Source organism: Diceros bicornis, chromosome 3 (genome assembly GCF_020826845.1).
Source record: "Diceros bicornis minor isolate mBicDic1 chromosome 3, mDicBic1.mat.cur, whole genome shotgun sequence".
Lineage (NCBI taxonomy): Eukaryota > Metazoa > Chordata > Mammalia > Perissodactyla > Rhinocerotidae > Diceros > Diceros bicornis.
In genome coordinates, this window is record NC_080742.1 from 21,844,048 (window position 1) to 21,853,053 (window position 9,006).

The window sequence follows — 9,006 nt, forward strand, 5'->3', positions numbered from 1 at the left end:
AATTATAGTATTTATGATTTTTCAGTAGAATGTGAAAGAATTTTTATCTTTTTTCCTGTATTTATAAAGGATAACACAACATTTTGTATTAATAAAACGGATGTTAAATTAGGGGGTTGGGAGGATTGAATTCTCACCTCCACATATGTTCAAATTTGAGATGCCATACAACTCACCTTTCCAAAATATGACCTTCCCAACTCTTTAAAGTACTCACCATTATGCCCATTTCTATGGGGTCCAAAGACCCCTACTATAAAATTTGTATATTACTTTTGAGCTTTAAGATACTGAGTCAAAAGTTATTTTACATTGTCATTATCTAATCATAAAGCAGAAAATAGAGAGAATATGCGTTAATCAGGTATGCTTTGCTGGACAATATGGAAGGAAAATATCTTGAGGAAGCCGGTTGGCCTAAGGGTGACAGGTTCAAGTGAGGTGAAAAAGAGACAATATGCTGTCACTTTGCACCTACCAGTTGAAATACTCATTTAGAAGAAGGAGAGAAGGCTAACTTTTCCACTTTAACAATTAACCACACACTGACATTGGTAGTAATGCATGTGATTAAAATACAGCAACATCCTTTACATTATATGATTAAGATCTTGTTTTTATTTTTGAGAAACACAGACTAATTACATAATACCTACAACAATAAAAGTATAAGTAGGGCTTCAATGATCTGTATTTCTGGAACAATGTAAGTGATTCTTTTTATAAAGGAAAAGTACTTTTTTTAGGGAGGGAAACAACATACAGGTTTAATTTTATGAATCAAGAATGCAGTATAAAGGCCAAGAAAACTTGATATCACATATAAAAATGTTATTTCAGCATTACTATTATTATTATTATGTTATCTTAAAAACAAAATGATTTAAGATGGGCAAGAAAGGACACATTTTAAATGGGAGAATTTCATTGTGTCTACATAAGATAGTAAGAACATATATTTATCTGTATTATTGTATTATATCCCAAAATTATTATTATATTATCATTCTTTAGAAGGCATCCTGCCTTACTACATGAAAAATTTATATCTGGTTTTTTAGGAAGTCTATTATATCTCCATTAGGATCAATTCTTCAAGATAAGACTTATTTATTCCTTACAGCTGAACTTGCATACTTATACACACACATTTACTAGGTATATCAACTCTTAATAATAATGATGACAATAATGATGGGCCAGGAAATGTCCTAAGCAGTTTCCATGTATTAACACGTTATTCAAACTTTGAGATAGATTACATTATTATACTAACTTTATAGATGAGGAATTCAAGACAGAAAGATGTTAAATAACTTGTCAAAGATTGCATACTGAGCAAGAAACTAAGCTGGTGTTCACATGTGATACAAATATACCGTGAAGGTGCCAACATGGTCAGATGCCTCAGATAGTCCATTTGTTGCAAGTCTAAAAATTGTTGATTGGCTTTTCCTACTAGCTTCAGTGGGGTGGAGTAGGAAAAGCCAGATTCCGGTGGGTTAAGGCACAGATTGGAAGTCAGAAAGTGAAGACATTTATTTTAATGAAATGACAGTTAATATTAAATTTTATTGATTGCTAATTGTATCGGTCCCTGTTGGGAAAGGAAGTGGGGAATGGATCAGAGAAGACTTCCAAGAGGAAATAAGACATTTTTTGAACTTGAAAGACTGGTAGGAGCTTTCCAAAAGATGCAAGGCTGGAGGCAGGGGCAAATCCGGGCTGAGGGAATGGGATGAGCAAAGAAGGCAGGCAGGGGTTTAGAGTGATGGAGGAAGGGGGGAAGATGAAGCTGGAGATCTAGGACAGGGTAAGATTAGGCAGGCCTTGGATGGTCTGCCAAAAGGCTTTAACTTTATCCGTTATATAATGGGAGGCTTTTGATGATTTGAAGCAGAGGCACAATATGTTTAGGTTTGTGTTTTATATAATTCAAGTTGACAGCTTTGAGGAGAATGTATTTGAGAAGCGGAAATTTGGCATCAGAAGGTTGCTGCAATGATCCCAGAAAAAGAATATATGATTTTAAGGGAAGTGGCCATAGTGATTGGGAAAAGGGAACATATGTATAAACATGTAAAAGGAAAAATCAGCAGATCTTGGTCATCATTTGGAGATGAGTATGTAAGGAGAAGCCATCTCCTGGTTTCTTGCCTGGATGGTGAGGTGCTTGTTGGCATCAAAAATAAGATACAAAACACAACAGGAAGTGCAGAATGATGCATTAAATTCTGGACAAGTTGCATTCAAGTTTCCTGTAGGACATACAGTGCAGATGTAAGGCAGGAAATGGGATGCATAAAAATAGGTCAGGAAGCTATGGACTAGAAGGGGTTTCTTAGCAGTAACCAGTGTATGGATTCCAGTTAGGACCTCAGATTGGAGCTGTGAGAATGGATGTGAATAATCAGCAATAGAAAATTCAAGAACAGAAGTTGGCCGAGGAAATAACTCAGGAGAACAGTAACATTTAACTTTCAGACAGAGGAAGAAGAACCCAGAAACTATAAACCGAAGGTAAAGCATAAAGGATCCAAGGGGGGAGAGAGAATTTCAAAAAAGAAGTAAAAACTCACTTTAAATACAAAATCTAGGTAAAACAAGAAACTTTGGCTTTGGCAATCAGGGGGGTCACTGGTTTGCTTCATGGTGCGGTGACTCTTGGTGGACACAGAAGCCAGATCATAGTTGCTTGAAGAGGGAGTAAAGAGCTTAGGATCCCACGAATCCCACATTTTCCCCAAACCATTCTCACCTTGATCCTACTGTGTAGATGGCTAGCTCTGGTTTCTGTAGGGGAAGGGAGGTTCATGATTCCTATCACCATTCTCAGCAAATGGTGATAAATGACCAGAGCTTTTGAACCTAATATGCAAAATAACTTGACATTGAAAGTGTAACGTGGTAATTTCTTATCAATTAGTAGTCAACTATGATATTCTTAGAAACAGTTACCATTTAATAGAAAAGTACATATAGAATCATGCTTTGTAATTTCCACCAATAGAAGAGAAAAATGTTAGAATATATGCTTAATTGTTGGGTTGTTTAATACATAACACACAAATATATTACAAAATAATTTCCATTACTTATTTAAGAAAGGCAGACATAATTTTGTTTTTGCTCCTTTAAAATAATTTAAAGGTGACTTATCAGGTTCTACAATTTTTATTGTCTTAGAAATATCCAAATCTGTGCAATTGTCATTACTTCACTCAATAATTCTACAACTTTAATTTATAATCTGAGGATGTGATCATTTGCACACACTGACAAGCATTATGAACATCTAAAAGGCAGAAACCAAAATCTTTCAAAGATGATTTGTTTTTATGGCTCCTGTTAGGAAAACTTCCAGCTCAAAATTCAGCCTTCTTGGATCCTTAAATTAGCAGTGGAGACTGAGAGAAAAACCAGGGGTATGTAAGCCTTAGAACCTGGAACTTAATAAGAACTCTACATTACACAACATCAATTTCCTTTTGCAAGAAATGCCCTCAAGAACATGCAGCTCCTCGCCATCATTTTAAATAACTACCAAACCCAATGCAAGTACATACACCTTCAAGGAAAAAAGAAAAATATAAAACCAAGGTGGTTATTTTAGCCAGAATTTCTTCATATTTGGTGAAAGATTTAGAAAGTATAAATAATTATCATCTCACTGCTTTATATTTTTACAAACATTCTGGGGTAGTTATTAATAACAGTGAAGTACCTGCTTACACTACACGTTTGTGTACCAAACTCTATTCTCTTAATGTAAAATTATTTAATATTGCTATGAGTCATGAACAAAGGCATATTTCTTCAAAAAGTTTTATATTTTTTCATAATCAATAGAATGTTATGATGTGCTCATCTGTGCATTTTAAATAGATTTGGTGGGCATAATTGCCTGTTTGTATATTTTCTCAAGGAAAAATTAAATTGATCTTAGCTGCCAAATTATTTAAAAATTTATCTAGTTTTCACCATAGCATGAGTTAACGGCTATGTTTATAAAATCTCAAGGACTTCTTTAAGAGTTATAGGAAATCACACTTTTTGCCACCATTTTGATTGTATGGCTCTTTGTTCGAGTTCAAATTTCTGGAAGTTTAACACAATTGAAATAATAAGAAATGGAGTGAGAAATACTTGTTTGCTTAAGTAACTGCGAAAAACGTGGTCGCAAAGCGCCATAAGTTTCCATCTGATTTCACAGGAGGGAAGGTGCTGGAAAGGAGCAGGTGCGGAGGTGAGATCCTGGGGTGGAATCCGGGGGGAGAGCTTCTGGACTGATAAGGTCTAGGGCTGTGGGAATCGTGGTGGTTTCAGCAGCTGTGCTGGTGCGGAAGTCCTGACAAGCCCCCTCCCAGGGAGGAATGGATGGAATGTGGATTCTCCACTTTACCTGGGGCTGTGAAACCGCAGGGAGCTCTTTGCGATTTCTAAGGCCTCAGCCCGAGGAAGGCATGGGCAGAGGGTCCAGGGTTTGCCCATAAATCAAAGCGAAGACTGCACTATCGCAACCTCAGTGAGCACATTATCCTGGCGCTATTTCAACACTTATTTAACCAAACAAACAACAAATGGAGGAATAGGGGAGGAGGTAAAAGAGTGCGCTGTCTAAAGGCTCATCTACAAATTTGGCACGGGCCAGATCTTTGACTCAGATTATGGTGTTGCACAAAGTCGTGGTGTAATCTTTAAAGCCATAAATAATTTAAGCATGCGTAACATCTACCTAATTATTTGGAACGAAAAAAGCAAACTTAAAAGCATTATAGAATCAGAGGATTGGCATGCATTGGGTACTTAATAATGAGCTGCTTAACTTGGGAGGTAATTTTATTTCTCTGAGCTTCGGTTTCTTTATCTGAAAAAGAAAGTTGGACTAGATCTTTAAAATCCTATTATCTCAAATTCTTGATTTTTAAAATTATAAGCATAGGTCTGTTTTAAATATTCTAAGCATTGCATGATTCACAAATTGCCATTTTATTTTAGTTTCTAGTTTTCCAAGTATAAAATCATTGACGCTTAATGCAAAAAAAAAAATCAGAGAATTATTTTAAAAATCTAGGAAACCTACAAACCCATCACTGTGAGAAATCTATGGTAAACTTTTTTGTGTCTCTAAGTACAAACTTCTTATAACACAAATATAATTATAATAAATTGGGAGGATACTACTCATGCTGTTTTGTTATCCATTTTTTGTGTTACACTATATTATATATATTTTCAATGACTATATTAGTTTTCCTAATTTTTAATGGCTGCATATTTTACTACATGTACGTTTTGTGTATATATCACTTATTTAAGAAATCATCTTAATGCTGATGAGCATAATGTGTTGATAATGTTCAAGAGCATAATCTATTGATGAACATTTGAATTACTTCTTTCTGCTGTTTATGCTTCAGTAAGCGTACTCATACATATTTATACACTTCTCTGAATATTTCCCTAAGATAAGTTCCTAAAATAAATTCTACTTCCAAGAAGTAGAATTGTTATATCAAAGGAAATGTGAGTTTATGTTTTAATGTGACAGTTATTATTTTTTAATTAAAAAGCACATTGTAAATATTTTGTAAAATATATAAAAGTCATGACTAGTCATAACTTCAGTTATTTTGTTGAACTTGCATTAACTAATTTTTCTATGAATATTTCTTTTAACATTACTGAGATTTTAAATACATTTGCAAGAATATATTCTGAAAGTAGCAGTATGTTTTCCACTCTCCAGGGAAGTTTTTAGAAGAGAACAAGTGCTAAAACCCAAGCTCTAATTAACGGGCCCTGGGTTTATCACACCACGGTGATTAGCAGAGAGACATGGACTGAGTCCCTCTCTCTGGAAACTGGCTGGGGTGGCAGTGAAGAGGCAGTGAAGAGCAAATTGGTTGCTGTCCCTCTGAGCTCATGTGAATTTGGTTCTCTCTCTTTCTTGCGTAGTGTGAGTAATGGAGAATTTTAATAGTCTAAATCTATAGAATCAATCTTAATTATTTTATAATTGTGATTGGTACCAAACTAGAAACTACTTAGCTACAAATTAGTAAAAACTGCTATTTTAAAACGACCTCTTATCAGACACCATGCTCTGTACCTTAAATTTTCATTAATCCACAAGAAGAAAGAAAAAAAGAGTGCTCCAATTTAGGTTCTGTCACACCCACGTAAAGATAAGGAAATTGAAGCATAAGATTGAATAATATGCCCAAGGTCAAAAAGCTAATAAATGGAGGATTGATTCTGGGTCTGAGGCTCTTCTATTCATTATCCCATTATTTTCTTAAATCATCGTGTTTTATTTCTAGTAAGATTACTAAGCATCATAAATTCATCTCAATACAAGGATCTCTTGAAGCTCACCACTTACACTACATGAGTGAAGATATTTACATTCTTGCACTTTTTGTAATGTTTGCTTAGTCTCCTACTTGCCCATCCTAAAAACATAAAGTTTGGGGTGAATTCTTTTCCTCACCCTTTCTCCTACCGAATCTGGGATGGGTGAGTTGCTCTAACTTGCTACTTTTCTTGAACTCCAGTTCCCTATTTTCTCAAATATATAATATTACCTACCCTACTCTTATTTATTCATTTATGTGGGGTTTGTCTCTAATTATTTAGCAGATGAGCCCTTTTCCCTAAGAGCTTAAAGCATCTCAACATAATTAAAGATCAATGAAATATTTTTTCTTAAAGTTGATGGGAGATTTGAGGTGCTAATAAATGATCATACTTTTGTTTTATAAAAGATGCACATATATTAAATACTTTTCATCATATAAATCTTAATAATATTTTATAGAGTCGGTACATCTTCTCTGAGATGTGGGTTATTTTTCCCTCTTTACGTAGTTGAGAGAAATGGAATCACAGTATATTACATGAGTTTTCCAAGATTATTTAACAAACCAGCTGCAGAATCGCAGTTTAGTTCAAAACAGCTAAAATTAAAATCAAGGAATACCTTTTTTTTTTTTTTTTTGAGGAAGATCAGCCCTGAGCTAACATCCGTGCTAATCTTCCTCTTTTTGCTGAGGAAGATCGGCTCTGAGCTAACACCTATTGCCAATCCTCCTCCTTTTTTTTTTTCTCCCAAAGCCCCAGCAGATAGTTGTATGTCATAGTTGCACATCCTTCTAGTTGCTGTATGTGGGAGGCGGCCTCAGCATGGCCGGAGAAGCAGTGCGTAGGTGCACACCTGGGATCTGAACCCGGGCCGCCAGCAGCGGAGGGCGCGCACTTAACCGCTAAGCCACCGGGCCGGCCCCCAAGGATACTTTTAAAAAAGTAAAGCTATAGAGGCTGGTCTGGTGGTGTAGTGGTTAAGTTTGCGTGCACCGCTCCAGCAGCCCAGGGTTCACAGGTTTGAATCCCTGGCACAGACCTATGCATCACTCATCAAGCTATGTGTGGCGGCATCCCATAGACAAAATAGAGGGAGATGGGCACAGATGTTAGCTCAGGGCTAATCTTACTCAGCAGAAAGAGGAAGATTGGCAACAGATGTTAACTCAGAGCCAATCATCCTCACCAAAAAACAAAACAAAACAAAACAAAACAGTAAAGCTGTAGAAGCTTTAAAATAATCAGCAAAGTAGCATAAAACTACTTAATATATGCTAAACAATCAAGTTGTTTTATTTTTAACCAAATGCAGATATTCTAAAGGCGTGTAGCTGATCTTGAAAGATACTGAGTTTTCAGTCATAAAATATCCTCAGATAAATCAGATTCACACAGGGGGATTAAATCTATTCATTCCTGCTCAAGGTTATGGAGCAAGTATAACAGAAAAAGGCTTTTAGAAATCTACTTGGGTAAGCCATTTTGATCATTTTTATCTTGATTGCTCTTTATCTCCTGATAGTTTACTTCTCAGCTTTAGTGTTGGGTTAAAAAAAAAGTTGATCAGCCTTTACTTTGTGCTTGTCTGCTTGTTGTGATGATGATTCCGTGTCTGTAATATTCGTTCCAAAGTGTATTGTGTATACTCTTTGTTTAAATGGTTAGTTCCAGAAATATTTAAGAAGCTTTCTCTACCTAAAATAAACATTTTGAAGAACCATTAAGGAGTAAGAGAGATGATGAGTGGTGTGTTTTGTGTTAAGCATAACTGTGGCTCAAAGGGTGAAATTTTTGCTACGTTGTAAAAATAGTCTCAATTCCTCTTCATTAAAGCAAGTAATTTAGCTGCTTGAAAGTCTAAGATACCCATATCCTCCAGAGAGACAGCCAAGGACCGAGATATGTGTGGCATTTGTTATTTGAATTCCTACACTTTTCCATGCTAGAGTGTTAACTGGCAGGTAAGTTGTGAAATGCAATCAAATGCAAAGCTTAAAACAAAATCAGGTCATAAGTTGAAATATTTACAAGTTGGTATAATATTAATAAATTCTCACTGAAATTTAAAATTGACTAAATTTAAAAATTCACTAAATTTTTAAGGCATTTATTTAGTGCAGAAGAGAAATCAATCTTACTCTGAATGCTTAACACATATGATTCTTCCCTAAAAACCTGATTCCTTAATGAGACACCTTAATATCTGAAAAGTCTCGGAGTTGAAAAAAAAAAGAAATAGAAATATGCCATAACATTAAAATGCTTATGAAATTAAATAGAATAAGAATAAAATTAAAAAAAAATAAAAATAGAACAAAATAAAATTAATGTAAATAATGCTTTTTAAAAAAAGACCTATCTATATTTTTAGTACAAACAATTGATATAATAGTTTTAAATAAGCACTAATTCAGTTTAGAACAATCTACCCTAAGACTCAAACTTTCTTGGCTCTCATTCCATGGCAACGTTCACTATGGAATTCTGGAAGCATAAAAAAGAACTTACTAAGAGTCAATGTTATAAAATGGGCTCTCTCAAGAAAATTGGTAGTTCCACGACTAGAGATATCCAAATATATGTAATATATATTAGTGTGTGTGTGTGTGTGTGTGTGTCTGTGTTCAATGGAGAATTCAGGTA